At 41.4% G+C, this 13,407-nt stretch overlaps 1 protein-coding gene across 1 annotated transcript in view; it reads right to left on the bottom strand.

The window, feature by feature from the left end:
- Window positions 1-10,275, bottom strand: part of LOC124267847 (basement membrane-specific heparan sulfate proteoglycan core protein-like) — a 183,073-nt gene extending 172,798 nt beyond the window's left edge. The window contains 1 exon segment of the mRNA XM_046702838.1: window positions 10,125-10,275. The gene's annotated coding sequence lies outside the window, so the exon portion shown is untranslated.
- Between the last annotated feature and the right edge of the window lie 3,132 nt (window positions 10,276-13,407).

The following is a 13,407-nucleotide window of genomic DNA, read 5'->3' as shown; positions in this document are numbered from 1 at the left end:
TTCTTATTACTCCCTAACCCTAACCCTTCTAAAAGGCAAATCAAACAGATCACCACCATATAGCTGGAATATTGCTGAGTGAGGCGTAAGATTAAACTAAACTCACTCACTCAGTGGAAGGATTTTGTGGCTTAGCTGCAGGAATTTAAGCACTGCAGTCTCCCAACTCCTCAGATTGATGCTCATGATGTCGACCACTGGATATATTGGTCCAGACAGACCACCATGATATAGCTGGAGTATTGCCAAGTTCCTGTTTGGATGATACTGATGACAATGTCGGCAGTTTTACAAGACAGCCTGAAATACTGTTAAGGCAATGTTGAATTAGAGTGAGTTTAGTTTTATGCCGCTTTTAGCAATATTCTAGCAAAATCATGGCGGAGAACACCAGAAATGGGCTTCACACATTGTGCCCATGTGAGGAATCGAACCCGGGTCTTCGGCGTGACAACAAACGCCTTAACCACTAGGCTACCCAACCACCCCACATTGAATCAGAACTCCATCTCAACAAGGTTAACCTCATGAGGATAGACACTATTCAGACACCAATATCAGGAAGTGTTTGGGATTTAAATCCATAAAATGTGTCTCCTGGTAGATAAGGAACCTGGATAACTCCACACCTATACCCCACCTGTGTCTCATCTTACATCGTGACAACCACCTGACGAGAATCAACAAACCCAAATCTAATGAAGACAACTCTTTATTGTTGTTGTGTAAGGCCACATTCGGCAATGTTCGAGTGAGTGAGTGAGTGAGTGAGTTTAGTTTTATGCAACTTTTAGCAATATTTCAGCAATATCATGGCAGGGGACACCAGAAATGGGCTTTACACATTGTACCCATGTGAAGAATCGAACCCAGGTCTTCGGCGTGACGAGCGAACGCTTTAACCACAAGGCTATCCCAAGGCCCCTTCAGGTGACTGCATTACATAAATATTCAAATCTAAGAATATTGTTATCAGTCATATCATAGAAACTATTGCACAACTTAAAACATGCAAGAAAGATCTCTTAGCCTAAGAAAACAATCATTATTAATATTTCAAAATATTTGGGACTGAAGTTTTCTATTTCATTACCATCACTGTGATATATAACAGGGTAATATTCAGAGTTTTGTCAGGGAGGGTGTGTCCAAGGATTGATCTGCTCCATCAGTAGTTATTTACCCTGTGTGACATTTCAATTTAACTTTTTTTTCAATCCTGAAAATCCTGCACCTGTTTACATTATAATTATAAAGCATTAAGCATGCACATTAAAAGCATTTGAGAATTGAAAATATTGTCCAGTTCAGGGTGTAACCCCTAGTTTCTTTAATTGCATTGAAAATTCACCTATGCTCATTTCGAAAGATCAATTACATCAGCCTAATGACTGGTTTAAAGAATATTTCGACTAATACAACAACCGTGTCTAACAGCATTATACCAAGGCTGTGTAGTGTTGATTAACTCCACAAGCAATCAGTGACGTGGGGTCTTGGTATATATTAAATCAACTTTATAATGTGAAAACAGTGGCCATATTTCATATCGTAAGAGCAAAATGTCCTGACATTGACATATATTATCATAAACAGAGCATTAAAATCTTATCTTATCACGTAAAGAGAGTTGATATTTATGTAACTTTAATCAAGTACCTCTTTTCAGCTGTGGTGTTGGTTCTTTTTCGTCTTTCACCCACTGCAGTATGTTTCAGTTAGATAATTCTATGGATGTTTTAATATATTCAACAGTCATGATATATAAGGCAGAGATGTCTGTGCCAGTAACAATTGACACTCCGACAGACGCTCCGACAGACTCTCCGAACATACATGCTCCGACAGACTCCCCGACATGCGCCCAAGAGACTCTCCGACAACAGACAGACTCTCCAGGCACTCGCCAACAGGCTCTCCGCCATGCGCTCCGACAGACTCTCCGACAGACTCTCCGACATACACTACAGACTCTCCAACAGACGCCCGGACATACGCTCCGGCAGACTCTCTCCGACATACGCTCCGACAGACGCCCGACATGCGCCCGACATACACTCCGACATGCGCTCCGACAGACTCTCCGACATACACTTCGACATACACTCCGACAGACGCTCCGACATGCACTCCGACATGCACTCCGACATGCGCTCCGACATGCGCTCCGACATACACTCCGACATGCGCTCCGACAGACTCTCCGACATACACTCACAGAGACGCTCCGACATGCGCTCCGACATGCGCTCCGACAGACGCTCCGACAGACTCTCCGACATACGCTCCGACAGACTCTCCGACATACGCTCCGACAGACTCTCCGACATACGCTCCGACAGACTCTCTGACATACACTCCGACATGCGCTCCGACATGCGCTCCGACAGACGCTCCGACAGACACCGCCACAGACGTGCCAACAGACTCTCAGACAGACACTTGGCCAGACCCTCTGCCAGACGCTCCAACACATGCCCTGACAGACACTCCGACATACGCTCCGACAGACACCGCCACAGACGTGCCAACAGACTCTCAGACAGACACTTGGCCAGACCCTCTGCCAGACGCTCGAACACATGCCCTGACAGACACTCCGACATGGGACAACATAATCAAGTCAAACAGGGATGAGTATAATGAGCAATGATCCAAAAGATCTTGGCAAACTGACCAAGTCATAAACTAGACCACATAATCTACAAAGTTGTCTTGTACAACAAGCGTAGGTTGCTAGGGACCAGTTCTAACTCAGAATCCCTACAGAGAAAGAAGCATTGGTTGCTAGGGACCAATTCTAACCCAGAATCCTTACAGAAAAACTTGCATTGGTTGCTAGGGACCAATTCTAACCCAGAATCCTTACAGAGAACAAAGCATTGGTTGCTAGGGACTAATTCTCACCTGAAATCCCTAAAGGCATCAAGCATAGATTTCTGGGACCTGGTCTAGCAAGAAATCCCTACAAGGCAAGGTTGCTGGGAACCATGTCAGAGCAGGAATCTCCACAACGTGGTAAGCACATGAAGCTATAAAACCATCAAGTTGGGAGTTCCAAAATGAAGCTTTGCAACATTCCTATTGCTAATCTACCAGCATGTTATGCAAGAACAAATCAACATACTCTTTGTCTTAACTTACAGAAACTACCTAATGATGTTTGTCAGAAAATAACATTACAATTCAATCGGTTGCCATGCACAGGTTTGAGCCATGGCAGAAAGTAATATTACAACCGAGTCGGTCACCATGACTCGTGCCTGTGGATGGTTCCTTCATCTTCGTGATGAGCTCCGAACCAGACATTCTGGGAATAGCTTTGCAAGTGAGAACATGGCCATAACTTTTTAACATATTTTAATAATCAGTTCAAGATGTAGTCTTAAGTTGCAGCCACTAGCTGAACTCTGAGCAACAACGCTGAAACATGTCTGAGCAGTGTAGCCTGCTGCCCAGCTTCTTGAGACGTCAGTGTAGATCTTGTAGTATAATACATGTACATGCTAAAAGAGATTTTTATCAAATTATTTAATTTAAGTACCTTTTATCGAATTATTTAATTTAAGTACCTTTTATCAAATTATTTAATTTAGGTACCTTTTATCAAATTATTTAATTTATGTACCTTTTATCAAATTATTTAATTTAAGTAACTTTTCGGTTTTTTAACTTTCTTATTTGAGAAACTTGTTAGCATTTTCAAAGATCAACTGTAGAGCAAGAAGTGTAGCCTGGACATTTGCCCACGAATTCAGATATACTCCAGTGATGAACTGCAGCTCAAGAATTCTGAAACTGAAATAGTCACCAGTGGTACTGAAACTGAAATAGTCACCAGTGGTACTGAAACTGAAATAGTCACCAGTGGTACTGAAACTGAAATAGTCACCAGTGGTACTGAAACTGAAATAGTCACCAGTGATACTGAAACTGAAATAGTCACCAGTGGTACTGAAACAGGGATAGTCACCAGTGGTACTGAAACTGGACCAAACTTTCCAATGTAAACATAATTTCAAAGCAATGCAAACAGTGATAGTTTTATGTTGTGATATACCATATCACTGGTCATAAAACATTCTGTGAAAGACTTCTGTGAAAATTCAAAGAGGAGGAACTCTGAACATGTAGCCAACTCACATACCACTAAAACATTCTGTGAAAGATTTCTGTGAAAATTCAAAGAGGAGGAACTCTGAACATGTAGCCAACTCACATACCACTAAAAAATTCTTCACTGAACTCGTGTACTCCTGTCCCCAGAAGAAAATAGGGCTAATAATACATACTAGAGGGAATGTTTCACAATAATTACAGTAGATATCACTCTCATGTCTCTCATCACTGACATTATACACAGCGTATATCACTTATTGTACGGAATGGAAACTAGAACAGTTTAGGATATAGATAGTTTAGGACTGGCCACTTCTTGCGGTGAACAAGGAACTTGTACATTTTGCTGGTCACTTTTTCAACATAAGTGCACATTTTGCTTTATCGGATATAGAAGTTGCTATAAACTGAACTGGGAACATTATCACCGAGTTACCATGGTAATTACTGCTTCTTTACCAAAGAGTGTGGGAGTGAGTGAGTTGGGTTTTAATCCTCTTTTAGCAATATTCAGCAATATCACGGCGGGGGACACCATAAATGGGCTTCACACATTGTGCCCATGTGGGGATTCAAACCCGGTCATCAGTGTGACGAGCCGACGCTTTAACCATTAGGCTACCCCACCATCCCTGAAGAGTGTGGGAACACTGTCTTCGTTGCTTATACTGCTGCTTCAATGGAGACAGTTATACGGTTCCATGATCTGGTGTCCATATTCATTGGAGAACTAGAAGTAATCATTATCACCTTGTGTATACTTGAAACCTTGACCCTATGTAAACAGGGTAATGATTTCATTAGATGATCATCGTTAAACTTCAGTAGGCAGATGAGCTGAGTGTAGTATCATTGACCTCATTCCAGTGCACCCTGTCTGCCAAGAGACCCACCCAAACTCCATCATAAATCTAACCCTCCAGCAAGCAGTGCGCTCCACCATATATACATACATCTAGTAGCAAGCAGGTTCTGTGAGTCTATCCACTTTCTGCATTGCCAGCTAATTAGGTCGCTGAACAGGCTCAATGATGAAGTTAATCAACATAAGACATCCCTCAATTGCCGAGAGATGGAGGGTGAACTTGTCAGAAGTACATGAAGATCAGAAACCCGTGGGAGTCTACTTCATGTCTGACCCAGTCACAGAACACTCCCCAAATTCCTCTGTGAACAAGACCGGACTGCACAGTCCACAACGCCCTGAACAGATGGCTGCAATGGCCTTGAAACATCTACTCTTCAAAGCTACCATTTAAGTCCAAAGTGCTGCACATCCAACACTGTTCAATAAGAAAAGCCATGCTGACTGAAAAAGGACTCTGACAATGGTTCAATTAAACATTGGTCTATTGGGCCCCACCTAATCTTATCACCACAAATGTGCCTTATTGGCCACAACTTCATGCATCTTCATGACCGTTGATGGCCACATTATCATACCTACATCTGTGTCAAATGTCCGAAGATACTAAACACTGAGTCAACGGACGTAGGACAAGGCACTAGTAATTTGACAGCATAAACATTGCTTTATCTTCCACAAACAGCGCATTAGGGACTGCGTATCAGTATGCCTGAACCACATCTCAGGCACCAGAACTGTACAGAAGACATAATGATGTTTGGGAAACAACCTACTCCAGAGTTGCCATGACCTTCAAGTACTCACACAACTGACACACAAACAAGGACTTCCACTGTAATTGTTTATTTGCTTTTCTTTCAGTCGCTCTCACAGTTAATTATCTTGGCGTGTGTTCTTTGTCCAGTGACGACAGAGACTGTATGATCAGGATCATGTGTTTTCTGTACCTGGCACAAGCCATATGGTTGATGCCATACAGTTCTATAGATTTCAACTAAACTTAACACCAACTCCCAGCCTGTTTGACTGGCTTCACTGAGTGTTTACTTGCTGCTGAGTATGTTTGTCTTATGGCAAATTATACTTTTAACTCTCAGTCCAAATGGATGTGATTTTCTGACCGATTTTCTCGTTTTCTTCAGATACCACTTCTGCCATAGGGGATTCCTAGTTAGAATAGCACCCCTTCACTTGTCTCCCCTTTGGGATTCTGGGTTAGAATAGCACCCCAACAACCAACACTTGTCTCCCCTTTGGTATTCTCTGTTAAAATAGCACCCCTTCACTTGTCTCCCCTTTGGGATTCTGGGTTAGAATAGCACCACCAACAACCTACACTTGTCTCCCCATTGGGATTCTGGGTTAGAATAGCACCACCAACAACCTACACTTGTCTCCCCATTGGGATTCTGGGTTAGAATAGCACCCCAACAACCTACACTTGTCTCCCCATTGGGATTCTGGGTTAGAATAGCACCACCAACAACCTACACTTGTCTCCCCATTGGGATTCTGGGTTAGAATAGCACCACCAACAACCATCACTTGTCTCCCCATTGGGATTCTGGGTTAGAATAGCACCCCAACAACCAACACTTGTCTCCCCTTCAGGATTCAGGGTTAGAATAGCAATCCAGCAACCTGATCACAAGAGGCATCTAATTAGCTGGAGGAGGTCTGGTTCTATGACTTGGTTCATGGTGCACACTTAGCACCTTGACGGTATGGATCATTGCTCCGAGGTCCTGGTTCTCCCATCAGACAGATTGTAAACTTTGATACATCGGAGGTTCACCATTAAGTCTCTCACTGGAAACATTCTAAGGCTGTGTTTGTAAAACTGTCTTTTAATGTATAACAGACATTTCTTTAAAGTCAGCTTGAGGAAACTGAAGAAATCTATATGCAATGAAATAATGAAGGCAGGCTTGAAGTTTCGGGGCATGTTTATTCCAGGAGCTGCATGAGAGATTAATTAAAGTTCTTAAACTCAACTCAACTGGGCTCATTGGTGGCTCAGTGTCTGAGGTTCCTTGTGAAGACACTTGGTTCTGGGTTTGAATCCTGGCTTGCCCTTCCTATGTTAGACAGCTACCATACCCTCGCTTGTGGGTTTCACAAACAGTAAACATCTGAGACATGCATGACATAAGGCTTTCCGCCCAAATTTAGCTGACACACTTAATATACGTTCAAAGTGGTGTGTTCAACTTCGTACCATACTAGTTCCAAACTTTGTTTTGAAACAGAAAGCATTAGATGCAGTTCCTGACACTGTTGAATCACTCTTGTGAGTTTTCCCAAATCCCCCGCCAATACTGTGGTGTGCAAACGTCAGCTGTTGCACCATAGGAGCGCAATTAGCCTGGCGGACAGATGGTAACTCTCTTCCAGTTCTCATATCTGACTGCCAGCGAAGCCTACCTGACTCAAAAACTTCCAGGAATATGAAAAGACTCTTGGGTGTCATGGCAACCGTAGACAAAAACATGGAGGAAATGTTTCTAATAACGTTGCACAGTAGATGAATGTACCAGAAAGCAATTAAATCTGCATCAGCTTCCCGAGTAAACTGAACTGCTGTGACTTTCTGTGAAAAAGAACACACACTTCTGCCTCAATTCCTCTTGTCCCATTAAGAAACGTTAGAAACAAGAATCGTTTTCATCTGGTAACCGATCTTAACAAATTCCTGCACACTGAGTGTAAACAAAGTATGTTTTTCCACATCACATTCAATCATCCTACATTGAAACATTTGTGATAAAACAGTCTTAAAGGGTACTTTGGCATTTACACTTTCAATTCTTGTATAGAAAACTGTCTCTACTCGCTTGAAGCACTAAAGGGCCATCCAATTGAAGGGGTCAGTTCAATTTGTGCATGTCTACTCACTCAAGTTTTCGAATTTTGTTCAATTTAGCATGAAATAATTATCTAATTACAAAGACATTAAACAAAGTCTACAAGTAGAGTGTGCGAGTGCTGGTGTTTTGCTGCTTTTAACATTATTCTGTAAATAATGTGGAAGACGCCACTTGCTAGGGCACTACAATTTGCTGATCAGACAGAATGTCTCTGTCATTAAAGGTGAACCTTCATATAGCATGCCCATGTAGAAACATTGGTCCTTGTCCATGATGAGAAAACTCTCCACCCAAACACCACTGGAGAATAATGGACAAGCGATCACTGTGCCCATAAAACAACTCTTCCGGGCAATATGATATGTTTTGCACTCCTGTATTAAGGAGTGTCTGCATGTGGGGACTTCGGGAAGGAAAGGATAGGTCCCCAACATATCTGATCATGGAGGCACACCTGATGGATACACCGGTGGCTGCAGTAACTTAACATATAGCCTACACACACAGACACACATGTGTACAGACACATGGACACACATGTGTACAGACACATGGACACGCATGTGTACAGACACAGACAAGCATGTGTACAGACACATAGACAAGCATGTGTACAGACACAGACACACATGTGTACAGACACACGGACACCCATGTGTACAGACACAGACAAGCATGTGTACAGACACACAGACACGCATGTGTACAGACACACAGACACGCATGTGTACAGACACACAGACACAGATGTGTACAGACAGACAGACACGGATGTGTACAGAAACACAGACATGCATGTGTACAGACACACAGACATGCATGTGTACAGACACACACATGCATGTGTACAGACACACACACATGTGTACAGACACACAGACAAGCAAGTGTACAGACACACAGACATGCATGTGTACAGACACACTTGTGTACAGACATGCATGTGTACAGACACAGACAAGCATGTGTACAGACACAGACATGCACGTGTACAGACACACAGACAAGCATGTGTACAGACACAGACAAGCATGTGTACAGATACAGACACGCATGTGTACAGACACACAGACAGACACAGACACACATGCACACAGACACAGATGTGTACAGACAGACACACAGACAAGCAAGTGTACAGACACACATGTGTACAGACATGCATGTGTACAGACACACAGACATGCATGTGTACAGACACACAGACAAGCATGTGTACAGACAGACACGCATGTGCACAGACACACAGACAAGCATGTGTACAGACACACAGACAAGCATGTGTGTACAGACACACAGATGTACAGACAGAGACACACATGTGTACAGACACACAGATAAATATATTCAAAGATGATGTATGTTAAACAACTATTGAGTCAATAAACTTAAGCTGCAAAATGAAGTATAACCACCTCTCATTACTGTAGTGGTATACCTGCCTTATCAACTACCTGTAGCTTACTCCACTTATGCCTTAAAGCAACAACTAAAAGTGGTATAACAGTTAGTTCCTAGCTTCACTGCACAAACCAACACTATCACATAGGGAATACGAGACTTATCACCCACACAAACATTATATCCCTTTGAGCTCCAATGCAACATATTATCCAAATAGTTATTACTGTTGCTGGCTTCACTGGACAAACCAACACTATCAACTGCTTTATCACCTACATAAACATCATTCTCCTTATGTTGTAATGAAACATAATTCCTGAAGAGGCACTACACTTCCATGTAGTATATATGTTTTATCACCTACTCTAGCTCCCCTTATGCTGTAATGTAATACAAGATGCCTAAAGGTGACCATTATATACTTGTACCCTGTTTGTACTGCAGTGATCTAGCACCGCTTTATTACCCTTATGTAATGAGTAACAGCAACTATCATGTTCCAACATTGGGAAGTCAGTAGACTGAGTGTGAGTGAGGTTAGTTTTATGCCGCTTTTAGCAGCATTCCAGCAATATCACGGCAGGGGACACCAGAAGTCAGCTCAGGAGATGCTAGGTGCCATGTCTTGTAGATTTTTATTGTTGTGATGTTTTTTTAAAACATGTACAGTATAAACAGTACTATTTCATGATATTTTGGGGTGTTAGGGATGTATTCCTCCCGAGAATCCCCAAGGGGAGACAATCCTGAAGGATCAGGGATGTATTCTTCCCAAGAAGCATGATGGGAAGACAATCACGGGGTGCTGAGGATGATGTGGTGGTATTATCCATTGATTGTGCCTGTATGAAATAGGTTTCACTTACCAGGATATATTCCAATTGGGGGCGACGGTGTGGTTGTGCCACTCCCCTCCTCCTGGCCTGACCCAGGGTCGTCGTGGAGGAAGTCCTCGTCATCCTGTAATGTAGCTTCTCGTACAGTCCGCTTCACGGTCTCATCCACAAACTCAAAGTCACGCTCCTGAAAAAATGACAAAACTTGTGTAACGATACTGCATTTATGCTAATATGATGAAGATTTTAAATGATGTATGGTTAAAAGGGCAAATAGAATTGCATTTTCCAGAAACTGGAGAAACGTAGTCTTGACTAAGTACATTGATTAAGCAAGAAGACAATAACATCTTCTTCTAATGGCCATCAGCCGCTGTCCTAGGAAATAGTCTACCGGTATCTGAAAGGAAGTATTGTAGGCTCCTTGGGGTTTTCAATTAGGGTTTGTAAAAGAGGCCATATTGACATATACAAATCTTGACACCTGACGTTGTACAGACTGACTGAGTTTGGTTTTACGCCACTTTTAGCAATATTCCAGCAACATCACGGCGGGGGACACCAGAAATGGGCTTCACACATTGTACCCATGTGGGGATTCGAACCCGGGTCTTCGGCATGACGAGCCAACACTTTAACCATTAGGCTACCCCACCGCCCCGACGTTGTACAGATCTACAAATGCGGTAATCATGTTTTGTACCACACCTAATGTTTGTGCATTTGCAACATCTTATTCTATTAATAATCTTGACTTTGTTGATCTGGTATCAAAGTCATACACATTATTAGAGGGTCCAAATCATGCCTTTCAAGAAACCCCCATTTTGATTTAAGAGTTATCATCTTCTGAAGATTAAACTAGATTAACTTCAATGGTCAAGAGAAGATTAGATGTCAATACCACACAGACAAAATGTAATAACATACAAATCTATGTTAATTTTGTGCTGTGTGTAAACATCACTGCTTATCAGGGACCACAAGCGACTATGTCAACCCACACAACAACTGATCCAAGGGCTTAATGTCTATCAAATCTCACTACAACGGATAACAGTGTTCTCTTTCCTTCTCAGCCTCCAGGTCAAACAACTTCATAAAGCAACTAGACACCCATCAAAATTTCCAAGTAGTGGTTTATTATATCAAGTAATCCTTCGGTTTAATCACTAGAAGATTTCATCACAAAGCACTGTAATCCTCAGCACCAGCTCTAATCCTATTCCGACTCATTTTCTTGCATGAGATGCTTCGGTGAGCACATACTATACAAGCTAGGAGAGTACCTGAAGAAGGTATACGAACACCCTACACAGACACCAAATATCAAGTGGAAGGGGACAAATAATCTATTCAGAGGTAAAGCAAAGACCTTTTTAAGTGGCAGTACCCAGCATCTGAACACAATTCCTCTTCATGTTTCGTAAAGCCATTCACGTCTAATCCCTAAAAAGTCCTACTACACACATAAATATGATTGCCAGTATCTGTTTCTCAGGGGTTCTGAAACCTAGGTGTCTGGCAGCATGACCTTGAGTGTGACCGTGAGTGTGGCCCTTTCAAATGGTGACCCCATCTTGACTTCCCCCAAGCTGTATGCTGGTGGTAGAGTCTTTATGGTGTGAAACTCAATATTTGTCAAGAATTATAATCATTTGTTGAGGAATTTGGTTGAAGTGCAGTGACATGACCTTGTGAACAATTCACTTTTATTCCTACAGAAAAAAATAACTGCTTCCAGCAATGATGTGTAATTTACTACATCAACAAGTTAAAGAACCTCTAGAAGTGGAACACAGTGTGTTGCAATAGAAGTCCTGAATTAATTTCCAAAATATGTCACCATCTTTACAACTTTAAATGAATTCTACATCTTACCATAATCTCCTCATACATTATTTCCATGTCATTATACCACATGATTTCTAAAAAATTGTTGTAATGTACATGCTTTATGTGTGAAATGTATCTACATATGGTACCTGCTGTGTTTATATTTGTAGCTTATAGAATATTGCCACTGTTTCTTCATGGAATGCTATGCAATAAAATATTTTATCTAATACCCACCAGTCAGGACAGATTAACAATAGTAACACGTAACAGTGACATGTTCTTTAAGTTCTTTTGCATGTTCAACACTTTTCTTAGATTCCCCCACAACTGGATCACCATGTGTCGCAACACCCACCAAACCAGATTAACAATAGTTATACGACAAAATAAAGTGTTCATTAAAATATTTTGGATTTCAACAACACTTTTAAGATTCATATCATAAAAATATACTTGTAAATTTTAAGATCAAATGTACAATTTTCGCTTCAAACAGCAAAAGATTGAACTCAGTCAATTTTATGAAAATATGCCCATAATATTCATGCTCCCACAGTGATTTGTTCAGTACACATGGTTACTTCTATTTGCATGTATGTATTACCATGATTCTTTCTTAAATGACTGGTATGACACACAAACAATACAAACTTTACTTTTCACTTTCTTAATATTTCTAATTAACTGCAGTGAGGTTTAGCATGTCAACCAAGAGGTCAAACCAGACCCTGACCTTTGACCAAGTCATCTGACCAGCACATGTCAGACAAGTGTTTGAGGAGTGTTCTGGCATATAGTACCTGTTGACAAACGCCCTCTCATTACTGGGGAACAATTACAACTATTCTTGAGACATTCAATCAGCGGGTTTCAAGCTGTGGGTTTTAAATACATCACTTTAAATACTGATGATCTTTAATTTTCTTCCCAGCTGTAGATTAATTGACTGTCATCAATGACAATGGAGTTAATGCATTTGGTTCTATGTTGAGGTTCAGAGGGAATCACAAGGTATAATTACATTAAGTTTGCCCTGTTGGAAGATAAAAATGTCAGACTTGCCTCACAACTAATATCACTACGGTCAAAGAGGGCAGAACCTGACACATGTGAGACTGTAGTATCTTAGTGGCCATTGCCAATTAAATTATTCTTGATTAGTCTAGAAACTACATTGCAATTAGCAAACAGCAAATTATTATCAGTTGCTAATTGTGTGACAAACAATCTTTAGTGACTTCAGGGGCAGTGGGGGTAGCCTAGTGGTTAAGCGTTTGCTCATCACACAGAAGACCTGGGTTCGATTCCCCACATAGGTATAATAGTTGAAGCCCATTTCTGGTGTCCCCCAGTGGAATTTTGCAAAAAGCAGGGTAAAAGTAAACTCACTCACATTCAGTCTACTGACTTCACAATATTCACAAGAACATTTTCTATCCTTGATGTTAGTACTGCAATTCACCTCGAAGTGAAA

The sequence above is a fragment of the Haliotis rubra genome, unplaced genomic scaffold (assembly GCF_003918875.1).
Source record: "Haliotis rubra isolate DU_JTF1 unplaced genomic scaffold, ASM391887v1 Scf134, whole genome shotgun sequence".
In the NCBI taxonomy this organism is placed as follows: domain Eukaryota; kingdom Metazoa; phylum Mollusca; class Gastropoda; order Lepetellida; family Haliotidae; genus Haliotis; species Haliotis rubra.
The sequence above is the reverse complement of the archived record's forward strand: the minus strand, read 5'-3'. Positions and strand labels throughout refer to the sequence as shown.